This window comes from Rana temporaria, chromosome 3, assembly GCF_905171775.1.
Source record: "Rana temporaria chromosome 3, aRanTem1.1, whole genome shotgun sequence".
In the NCBI taxonomy this organism is placed as follows: Eukaryota; Metazoa; Chordata; class Amphibia; order Anura; family Ranidae; genus Rana; species Rana temporaria.
The window spans coordinates 65,141,076-65,153,353 of NC_053491.1; the positions used below are offsets into that span (position 1 = coordinate 65,141,076).

Below are 12,278 nucleotides of genomic sequence, written 5' to 3' on the forward strand. Positions count from 1 at the left end.
TTGCAGCAATTGCCATTTTATTCCATAGGGTCTCTGCTAAATATATATAATCTTTGGGGGTTCCAAGTAATTTTCTGGTACAATGTTTTCATTGAAATATAAAAAAAGGGGAAACAGATAACAAATTCCCACGCAGGGGATATGGACCAAGTAATTTTCTAGCAAAAAAATATTGATTTTAACTTAAAGTGGATGTAAACCCACTCTCATCCTTTCTAAACTACTGCCATAGTGCCGATCTATAAGGATATACATGCCTCCTGCATGTATCCTCACCTGTCAAATGTCTCCCCTCTGTCTGTTATGAGACCTGAAAAACTGCAGATTCTGTGGGTGGGTTTGTTGTCTGGAGCTCGGTGGGTGGAGTCGTGATGTCAGTAGACTCCCCGCCCTCCTCTACACTCCCCTTATGCCCTGTACACACGAATGGAATCTAAACCGATGTATTTTTTCATCAGATATCCGATGAAGCTGACTTTCATCAGTCTTGCCTACACACCATCGGTCAAAAATTCGTTCGTGTCCAACGCGGTGACGTAAAACACAACGACATGCTGAGAAAAATGAAGTTCAATGCTTCGGGGCATGCGTCGACTTGATTCTGAGCATGCGTGGATTTTTGACCGATGGATTTCCCCACAGACGATTGTTTTTTAACCATAAGAAAAATTTAAAACATGTTCTATTTTTTTTCACCGATGGGGAAAAAAAAACGATGGGGCCCACACACGATCGGTTCGTCCGATGAAAACGGTCCGTTTTCATCAGACGAACCGATCGTGTGTACAGGGCATAACACTGAATTCTGCTATGATCACTAACATCCAGTCAAAATCCAGAAAAGTAACCAGATGACTTCAGAAATGGAGTGGGGTTGGGAATTAAAAAATAATGCCTGTCTCCAGGCTAGTGCATGAGATATGTAAATAACCTGTCACTCACAGCAAGGGGGCGGAACGGACTAAGGTTTTTCTCTGAATGTCCGTTTTATTTCACTGAACAATAAAAGAGGATTGCTCAGAGCTGGATTAACTCTGTGTGGCAAGACTGGGCACAGATGATAGGAAATCTTATACTGTACATTGTGACATCAAAAAAATAAATAAGACATTTTGGGTTTATATCCACTTTAAGAAACAAGTGTCAGAAAAAGATTTAGACTTTAAGTGGTTAAACTTCCTGCATTTACACACAGAAGTTTTATCCAAGAAGGAAGTTAGTTACAACGTTTCGTGTTTTTCTTTACACACACACACACACACACACACACAGAAGTTTATCCCTTTGATGTAAGAAGGAAGTGTTAGTTACAATGTTTCCTGTTAAAAACTTGTCAGACTGCCGGATATTTTCTTTTGACAGCTGAGTGAGCAGAGAAGTTTCTCCACTTATTATATGAAGAATCAGCAAACTCTGCATTGGAGATGGTCAGGGGGGTTGAATCGAGATCACGATTTTTTAGTGATTAATTGTACAGCTCTACTGCAAACTGACCTGAAACAGCCGCTGCTGTCTCTCCAATGTAAAAGCCCCGAGGGCTTTCACACTGGAGCTGTACGCTAGCAGGACGGTAAAAAAAGTCCTGCTAGCCGCATCTTTGGAGTGGTGAAGGAGCGATTTGTAAACCGCTCCTCCACCGCTCCTGCCCATTGAAATCAATGGAACACCGCGGCTACACCGACGGCAATAAGCCTCTGCAGAGGCGCTTCGCGGTGGTTTTTAACTCTTTCTTGGCCACTAGGGGGGTACAAAACCACCCCGCTAGTGGCCGCATAGCGCTGCAAAATTGGCGCTAAAGCGCTGATAAAAATAGCGGCGATTTACCGCCGACACGTGAAAGGGGGTTAAGTGTAGAAATATGTTTCTAAATGTTGTACCTTCATTAAATGTAACCATATTGCTACACTTAAAGGCGCCTCTCTTCTCTTTTATACTCAGTTGTGACATGACGCTACTTGTATATCAAGACCTCGCTTGTATATCAAGGCAAAACGCTCTCAAACCAAGTTACTCTCAAACCAAGGTTTTACTGTATATATATTTCATAGTAGTCTATTACTCCTGCTTGGTCCTGCCCACCCCCTTCAATCCTTATTGTAAACTGACCATGCAAAGGCAAAAGAAGATCCAGGCTTGCGCAGTCAATTTGCCCCCCCAGAGCTGATGCACAGTGTGTCTTTCTTTGTCCGCTGCCATGCCAACCGCCAATCATAGCCTGCCTTTTGTAACAGAATCACCCTTGGAATGCAAAAAATACAGACACAGAACTTACCCTGTCTGTGAATGATGTGATGCTAACCTGCCCACCACTAGCCGGAAGAGGACAAGAAATGCTGTGTGGTCATGTGACCCCCCTGATGATAAAAAGCTTGATTTTCTTTTTAAAAGTAAATGTGATTGCTAGTATGGTCAGGAGATAATATGAAATGTATTAATATGTGTCTATGCAGTTGTGCACAGGGGCGGACTGACCATTGAGTCGAGTCACTTGGGCACTGCCCGAGGGCCCTATGCCACTAGGGGGCCCCATCAGGGTTGCCAGGCTCAGTAAAACCAGGGACAGTATGTACAAATCTGTGTTTTTTTACATCTGTCCCTGATATGTCCGAAACCGAGATTTTAGCTGCCCCGCCTCTGCACTGCCTCCAGGCATGGTGGCCATCTGTAAGCCCGGGGGCCCCATAATCTTCTATTGCCCGGGGGCCCCATGAGTTGTCAGTCCGCCCCTGGTTGTGCGTTTACATTTACATTCAAGGGGATGTAAAGGTACAATTTTTTTTTCCTAAAAAAATTACTTTACTTTAGTGCAGTCCTCCTTCACTTACCTCATCCTTCCATTTTGCTTTTAAATGTCCTTATTTCTTCTGAGAAATCCTCACTTCCTGTTCTTCTGTCTGTAACTCACCACCGTAATGCAAGGCTTTCTCCCTGGTGTGGAGAAAGCCTCTTGAGGGGGGAGGAGGCGAGCAGGAGTGTCAGGACATCCACTAACACACAGCTCCTTTCTCTATCTGCAAAGTAGAGAGTGTCCTGACTTGCCTGCTCGCCCCCTCCCTTGGACTACAGGAGAGGACACTCTCTACGTTGAAGAGAAGAAGCTGGGACAGCCACACTCCAAAAACATTCCTTTTTATTAAAACTGGTCACAGAACATCACACGCCACAGCAAACAATCAGGAAAAGGCTAACGCGCTTCGCACTGTGCTTCAGTGCTTATTCATAGCACTACGTTGCAGATAGAGAAAGGAGCTGTGTGTTAGTGAGCATCCTGACTCTCCTGTAGTCCAAGGGAGGGGGCAAGCACGACACTCCACACCAGGGAGGAAGCCTAGCATTACTGTGTGGAGTTACAGACAGAAGAACAGGAAGTGAGGATTTCTCAGAAGAAATAAGGACATTTAAAAGCAAAATGGAAGGATGAGGTAAGTGAAGGACTGCACTACGGTAAAGGAATCTATTTAGGGGGGAAAAAAAATGTACTTTTACAACCCCTTTAAATTTGGACCTCTTGATCCTAAACACATTGCACACCTCCATTGGATAAAATATGTGTATGGCCAATGTAAAAACCTCACTGACAAGACACAACAATGATGGTCACATGGATGGGAGTGTATCTTGTAGAACGGATGTCTTTTACTGTATTGTATGGCTAATCTACTTCTATTGATTTCCCCTCAATACACAGCAGCTCCTGTCATTGAGTGAACATCAGTTGTGCATACGATATGACCCTCACAGCGCCATTAGTGCCCAGAACACACGTCTTCCCGGAACGCATCCATCTGCAATGGGCCGTTTAGTAAAAGTGACCCTACTGAAAAATAAGATTAGAAATCTACAACTATCTATTGGCATTACAAAGAAATAAATAGAATGGATCCAGTACTAAATAAAAAACATAAACAACAGATAAAGCCCACATGGTGCGCTGTGTATTCCATATCCCATCTACCGTATTTGCCGGCGTATAAGACGACCCCCTAATTTTACAGCTAAAATGTTGGTTTTGGGATATACTCACCGTATAAGACGACCCCCTTCCTACTAGTCATGCCTCACCTCACTGTGCCATTACATGCCAGACTGTGCCACCATTACATGCCAGACTGTGCCACCATTACATGCCAGACTGTGCCACCATTACATGCCTCACTGTGCCACCATTTCATGCCTCACTGTGCCACCATTACATGCCTCACTGTGTCACTGCATACCTCACTGTGCCACCATTACATGCCTCACTGTGCACCATTACATGCCTCACTGTGCACCATTACATGCCTCACTGTGCACCATTACATGCCTCACTGTGCACCATTACATGCCTCACTGTGCCACCATTACATGCCTCATTGTGTCACTGCATACCTCACTGTGCCACCATTACATGCCTCACTGTGCACCATTACATGCCTCACTGTGCCACCATTACATGCCTCACTGTGCACCATTACATGCCTCACTGTGTCACTGCATACCTCACTGTGCCACCATTACATGCCTCACTGTGCACCATTACATGCCTCACTGTGCACCATTACATGCCTCACTGTGTCACTGCATACCTCACTGTGCCACCATTACATGCCTCACTGTGCACCATTACATGCCTCACTGTACCATTACATGCCTCACTGTGCACCATTACATGCCTCGCTGTACCATTACATGCCTCACTGTGCACCATTACATGCCTCACTGTACCATTACATGCCTCACTGTGCACCATTACATGCCTCACTGTGCACCATTACATGCCTCACTGTACCATTACATGCCTCACTGTGCCACCATTACATGCCTCACTGTGCACCATTACATGCCTCACTGTACCATTACATGCCTCACTGTGCCATTGCATGTCTCGACGATCCCTTACCTTATCCCTGACATGCAGAATCTGTCAGACCGCGGCCGTTCATTTTTCAAAAGCCGCGCCTCCTCCTCGTGCTGTTCCGTGATAGGCGGAACACTCAGCTTCCCAGGAGACTCTGTGTTCAGTGTTCCGCCTATCACGGATGCCCTCGCGTTCGAGACCGAGGACGAGAGGGCATCTGTGATAGGCGGAACACTAAACAGAGGCTCTGCTGGGAAGCTGAGTGTTTCGACTATCACGGAATAGCAGAAGGAGGAGGCGCCGCTTTTGAAAAATGGATGGCCGCGGTCTGCATGTTAGATTACCGGCGTATAAGACGACCCCCGACTTTTAAGAAGAATTTCAGGGGTTAAAAAGTCGTCTTATACGCTGGAAAATACGGTATATTATTGCTCTGTGTACATAATGGTTTTCTGAGCTATGCTGCACTTCTATGACATGATAGGGTGATGTTCTGTGTAATAATAGCAGCCAGGCTATTCAGTAATATCATTTACAGGATCATAACAATGTCTATGCATTAAACTGGCCAAACACGATACAATCTGATTGTACAATCTCTCTTCAAATCCCTGTGAACTAAAGCCTCATACACACCATCGGATTATCTGATGACAGGCTCTTGTCAGAAAATCTGACCGTTTGTACTCTCCATCGGACAATTGTTGTCGGAATTTCAGCGGACAAATGTGGGATAGCAGGCTTTAAAATTGTGTGTTGTCGGATCATCCGATCGTGTGTACAAAAGTCCGTCAGACAAAACTCCAAAGTAAAAACACGCATGCTCGGAAGTAGAGGTAGACCAATATATCGGCCGATATTTGGCCATTTTTGATAAATCGTCATCAGCTGATTATTATCAAAATTATGAGTGTGAGACTGACAAATAACTGAGAGGAGAGAGAGAAGAGCTGTCAGCTCGATTTCGGGGGTGGGCTGGACCCAGCAGCTATATTACACCAGCCAATGGGATGGTATCTGGGCGGGCCGCTACGTGTATGTGGCCTCACCCCCTTTTCTAAAGCAGCACAATCATTGGCTGGTGTAATTTAGCTGCTGGGTCCCGCCCACCCCCGACATCGAGCTGACAGCTCCTCTCTCTCTCTGTTAGTTTCACACAGCTACAGTTACACTCGGCTTAGTGTGAAACCTGCCAGTGCCACCGCAAATCAGTGCCACCAGCAGTGCCAATCAGTGCCATCTGTCAGTGCCACCGCCAATCAGTGCCACCCGCCAGTGCCAACCAGTTCCAATTGCCAGTGCCACTGCCGATCAGTGCCACCTGCCAGCGCCATCTGTCCCAAACTAATGCCATCTGTCAGTTCCAAACCAGTGCCACCTGTTAGTGCCAATCAGTGCCACCTGCCAGTGCCAATAGTGTCATCTGTTAGTTCTAAACCAGTGCCACCTGCCAGTGCCAATAGTTCCATCTGTCAGTTTTAAAACAGTGCCACCTGCCAATGCCAACCAGTGCCAGCTAGTGCCACCTGCCAGTGAAAATCAGTGCCACCTGCCAGTGCCATCTGTTAGTTCCAAACCAGTGCCACCGGCTAGTGCCAATCAGTGCCACCTGCCAGTGCCATCTGTCAGTTCCAAACCAGTGCCACCTGCCAGTGCAATCTGTCAGTTCCAAACCAGTGCCACCTGGCAGTGCCATCTGTCAGTTCCAAACCAGTGCCACCTGCCAGTGCAATCTGTCAGTTCCAAACCAGTGCCACCTGCCAGTTCCAAACCAGTGCCACCTGCCAGTTCCAAACCAGTGCCACCAACCAGTGCCACCTGCCAGTGCCAACCAGTGCAATCTGTACTGAGGACATCAAGTGTGTGCTAGAGTGACAGGAGTAAGTAGAAAGGAGTAAAGTGGGTGAGGCTGTTTTTTTTTTGTTTGTTTTTTTTGTTTTTTAAATCGGCCTTAAATATCAACCACCAAAATTGGCATCATATATCGGCCATCTGCCACCCCAATTTCTAAATATCGGCATTGGCCAGAGGAAAACCCATATCGGTCTACCTCTACTCAGAAGTAATGCTCACCATAACACAACATTAGCAGAAGTTGCCTAAAGGGTGGTGCTAAAGAGCTGAAAAAACATGTAGTTTTGTGTTTGTTGGCCGACAATTCTTTGCCATTTGTATGCAATACAAGTTCCTGCTGGGCAACACTATGCAGACAAAAGTCCTACGCTTTGTCTGATGAAAATCTGATGGTGTGTACCAGGCTTAACTATAGAAGAGCCCTATACAACTTGTGGAAACAGTACATTTCTATCCAATCAGGTAGGTCCGAGCACTAGACTGCTGATAGGAGATCTAAGACCTCATGCACAAAGATGCATGAGACTGTACAATGTAAATTGTGGGTGAGGCTGGGAGACACAGCCGCTCATAGTAATGTTTTTCGCGTTCACTACGTCGCTGCTAGTCTAGTTTCCCGTCGCAAAGTTAGTCGCTGTTTTGGGTGCCCTAACTTTATACAGCACACGTATGTGCTGTATAAAGTATGGCCGTCGTTCCCGCGTCGAAATTTAAAAATTCACGTCGTTTGCGTAAGACGTCCGGGAATACGGAAGTACGCTACGCACGTCGCCGTTCGAAAAAAATGAGGTCACTTGGCGCTAAGCACGGCGGGAATTTCGAAACGGAGCATGCGCAGTAGGTCCGGCGTGGGAGCGCGTCTAATTTAAATGGCACACGCCCCTTTAAATTATGCGGGCTTACGCCGGAGGCCGCCAGCGTAGGCTTTCATTGCAAGTGCTTTGTGAATCAGGCACTTGCGATGAAAACTTGCGGCGGTGTAACGTATCTACGATACGTTACGCTGCCGCTAGTCTACGTGAATCTGGCCCTCTGTTCTCATAGGCAGGGGCATCTCCCCCCACCAGGAGAACACAATAGTGCGACAGGAGGGATTTCCCCATCAATACCTTGAACCTTAATGCCTCGTACACACGACCGGACTTTCCGAGAAGAAAAGTCAGACCGGCTTATTTTCTCGGAAAGTCCGGCCGTGTGTAGCCTCCATCTGAACCTGTTCTCTTTCTTTCCGTCGGACTTCCAACAGACTCACGGCGAACTTTTGCACGGTCAAAAGTCCGGCCGTGTCTACGAGGCATCAGTGTCCCTTTAAAATATGGATGCCAGTAAAGTTCATGTGTGTGTAAAGACAGGCGTCCCAATACTTTTGGCAATATAGTATACCTCCAGCACCATAAGTAAAGTCCCATCTGTCAGATCCTGTGTCCCAAGGTTTCACTTCCCGGCAATCACCAAGAAATCCATACATCAATCCAAAGAAGAGTCCGAAGTATCTCTGCAGCCTGTTCTTCCTGTACCATCAATGTGTCACTAACATGTACACTGATCAGCCATAACATTATGACCATCCACCATAAAGCACAGATGCCACTTGACCCAGCCGTCTACCCAGTGGCGGCTGGTGTTTAAAAATGTTTGGGGGGCGAAAACAAACAAAAAAAAAAAAACATCAATTGCAGCCTCACTGTGCCCATCAATTGTTGCCACTGTGCCATCAAATGCAGCCACTGTGACATCAAACACAACCACTGTGCCATCAAACTCAGCCACTGTGACATCAAACACAACCACTGTGCCATCAAACTCAGCCACTGTGCCATCAAACTCAGCCGCTGTGCCATCAAACTCAGCCACTGTGCCATCAAACGCTGCCACTGTGACATCAAACACAACCACTGTGCCATCAAACTCAGCCACTGTGACCATCAAACTCAGCCACTGTTACCATCAAACTCAGCCACTGTGCCATTAAACTCAGCCACTGTGCCATCAAACTCAGTCACTGTGCCATCAAACTCAGCCACTGTGCCATCAAACTCAGTCACTGTGCCATCAAACTTAGGCCACTGTGCCATCAAACGCTGCCACTGTGACATCAAACACAACCACTGTGCCATCAAACGCTGCCACTGTGACATCAAACACAACCACTGTGCCATCAAACGCTGCCACTGTGACATCAAACACAACCACTGTGCCATCAAACGCTGACACTGTGACATCAAACACAACCACTGTGCCATCAAACGCTGCCACTGTGACATCAAACACAACCACTGTGCCATCAAACGCAGCCACTGTGCCATCAATTGTCGCCACTGTGCCATCAATTGTCGCCACTGTGCCATTAATTGTAGCCACTGTGCCATTAATTGTCGTCACTGTGCCATCAAACACAGCCACTGTGCCATCAATTGTCGCCACTGTGCAATCAATTGCCGCCACTGTGCCATCACTTGTCACCACTGTGCCATCAATTGCCGCCACTGTGCCATCACTTGTCACCACTGTGCCATCAATTGTCGCCACTGTGCAATCAATTGTCGTCACTGTGCCATCAAACACAGCCACTGTGCCATTAATTATCACCACTATGCCATCAATTGTCGCCACTGTGCCATCAAACGCAGCCACTGTGCCATTAATTGTTGCCACTATGCCATCAATTGTTGCCACTGTGCCCATCAATTGCCGCCAGTTTGCCCTGTAAAATGCCGCCAGTATGCCACTTAAAATGCTGCCACTGTGCCATCAAACGCAGCCACTGTGCCATCAAACACAGCCACTGTGCCATCAATTGTCGCCACTGTGCAATCAATTGTTGCCACTGTGCCATCAATTGTCGCCACTGTGCCATCAATTGTCGCCACTGTGTCATCAAACACAGCCACTGTGCCATTAATTGTCGCCACTATGCCATCAATTGTCGCCACTGTGCCCATCAATTGTCGCCACTGTGCCATCAATTTTCGCCACTGTGCCATCAAACGCAGCCACTGTGCCATTAATTGCCGCCAGTGTGCCCTGTAAAATGCCGCCAGTATGCCCCTTAAAATGCAGCCAGATCGCCCCTTAAAACGCTACCAGTTTGCCCCTTAAAATGCCGCCAGATTACTTCCCCGCCCGGCACTTGCCACCCTTGATCTCGCTTCAGCCAATCAGGTGACCGGTAACCAGACCCGGTGAACCTGATTGGCTGAGACGCGTGTCAATGTTAACCAGGGAACGCACACCCTGTGCGCCCTCTGGTTAACCATTTGGAAGCGGAGTAGAGCCCACAGGCTGTAATCCAAAAAGCCGCTGGCTCTGATAGGCACTTCCAAAACACACCCACCGCTGTTATTCAGATGGCCGGCGCTCAACAGGGGGGCGGTTACCTGAATAGTGGGCGGCAGCGGCGAGAATGCATGAATCTATGTATTGTTGAGTGAGCGGGTGCAGGAGAAAGGGGGGCGGCGCTCCTGCTCCCACTATGGACTGCGTCTACCCATTACAATCCGGCTCTTGTCAAAGTCGCCCCAAATTGTTACGCTTGCCCATTTTTTATGCTTTCAACACATTAGCTTCAGGGACAACATGTTCACTTTCTGCTTAATATATGCCACCCACCTTAGATGCCATTGTGACAAGAGAATCAATGTTATGTACTTTACTTGTCAGGGGTCATAATAGTATGTCTGATCGGTGTAGTTCCAACAACATCAGCTGTCTACACCTGTCAGACCCCCCAGGCGTCACTTCCCAGCAATCAGCTAGTGGTCCATACATCAATCCATAGAGGAGTCCTAAGCATCTCTGCAGCCTGATCATCCTGTGCCATCAATGTGCCCTGGACACCCCCCCTGGCATCTTTCACCTGCTTTGGTGGAGGGGATGATGGCTGTGCAGCATCTCAGGCTGAGCTCCATAGGAGATCACTAGAACACACCCAGCTGTCTCCATAGACAAGAACTGATTTCCAGCTCATCCTTCTCTGTGCCTTCAGCTGTCACACGCCTAGGCTCCTGTGCAGGGAGAACACCCTGACATGTGCTGATCACAGGCTGGTCATCATCCTCATCATCCTCCCCATCATCATCATCCTCCTCCTGCAGCACCATGGTCAGCTAGGGATAAAACAAGGCGCCCCATCCATGCAAACACCCATTCATCTCCCGATCACACTGCAGCATGATGCCGGCTAACATTTGCATCTCTCTCCATACCGTACGATAATACAGACATTGCACATAAGCATCGCTCTTCTTACCCTCCCAGCCGCCTTCTGTTATCCCCTTCTAGTGTGTGATGCTGAAGGATGGTACCGCTCCTGGATGCCGGACCACTAGGGGGCGACATCTTCTACAGCCATACAAAGTGCGGGACTGAGCGTGTGCGAGCACGTAGGCGCCATCTTTGTCTCGGGCTACACATCGCCCACAAGTAATAGAAATAGTGTTTCCTTGAAAATACGTTTGATAATATTATATATAATTATTGGTAAATTTTAAAAATAAAGCATTTTTAATAAAAAACGTTTAAAGTCCGTGTTGGGTTTTTATACAGGAGCTTATCGTATGCCAGTATTAAATATGGCTGACGAGGGAATGAATGAGGAATGCTGTTCTGTGAGGTAAAACTTAAACGGGACATACTAAAAGAAATGACAGAATGGAATGCCCATAGACTTTAACAGGGAGATGGAATGCCCATAGAGAATAATGGAACTAAGTGGAATGCCCATAGAGAATAATAGTCAGCCTGTGCCCAGATTAAGGATATTAACCACTTACCTACCGGGCGAATTCCAGCATGTAAATATCATCATTGTTTTTGCTAGAAAATTACTCAGAATCCCCAAACATTATATATGTATTTTTTGCAGAGACTCTAGGGCACAGGTGTCAAACACAAGGTCCACTGTGTGCGGGGACCGCCCTGTCTCTGCTCCGCTGTCCCCTATGGGGGACCGGATGCAGACGGACCGTCTGTCTGTCTGCATCCGGTCCGTCTGCATCCGGTCCGTTCCGCCGAACGGAAGAAAAATAGGGTTTCTTCCGTTCGGAAAACCGGATCCCGACTGATGCGGACGCTAGCGGATGCTCCATCCGCTAACGGACGCGTTCCCATAGGGATTCATTACAAGTCCATTAACGGACTTGTAATGAACGGACGAACGGTCCGCTCGTGTGAAAGGACCCTTACTTTCTGCTTTTCTTCACAGCAGCAGCATAAGGAAAGGGGGGTACACTGTGATGTAAGGGAGAGTGGGGGACACAACTTCTAATTTTACACACTTTAGATCAACCATAGTAACAGCATTTAAATTCGGCGTATTTTTTTTTTTTTTGCTCTGTACATACCTTTATAATCTGTTTTTCTCCAGGGCTTCCGGGTTCCGATGACCGCAGGACCGGGCGTTCCTATCCTTTCGTTGGATGATTGACGGCTTGTGAAACAGGTGACCTGTCGCACAACGCGCGTCACCAGATGTCGGGAAATAGCCAAGCTGCAAGTCGTGACTATACGTCGCCTGCGCAGTCAGCTCTACACGGCGGGGCGCAGGCGCCGTATAGTGCCGACTCTTAGCTCGGGTATTTCCGGA

General features: G+C 47.4%; 1 protein-coding gene across 1 annotated transcript in view; it reads right to left on the minus strand.

Moving 5' to 3' along the window:
• The window catches only part of TMOD2 (tropomodulin 2), a 150,130-nt gene extending 139,098 nt beyond the window's left edge, over nt 1–11,032 (minus strand). Inside the window, exon 1 of the mRNA XM_040342684.1 lies at nt 10,944–11,032. The gene's annotated coding sequence lies outside the window, so the exon portion shown is untranslated. The remainder of the gene's footprint in view (nt 1–10,943) is intronic.
• Between the last annotated feature and the right edge of the window lie 1,246 nt (nt 11,033–12,278).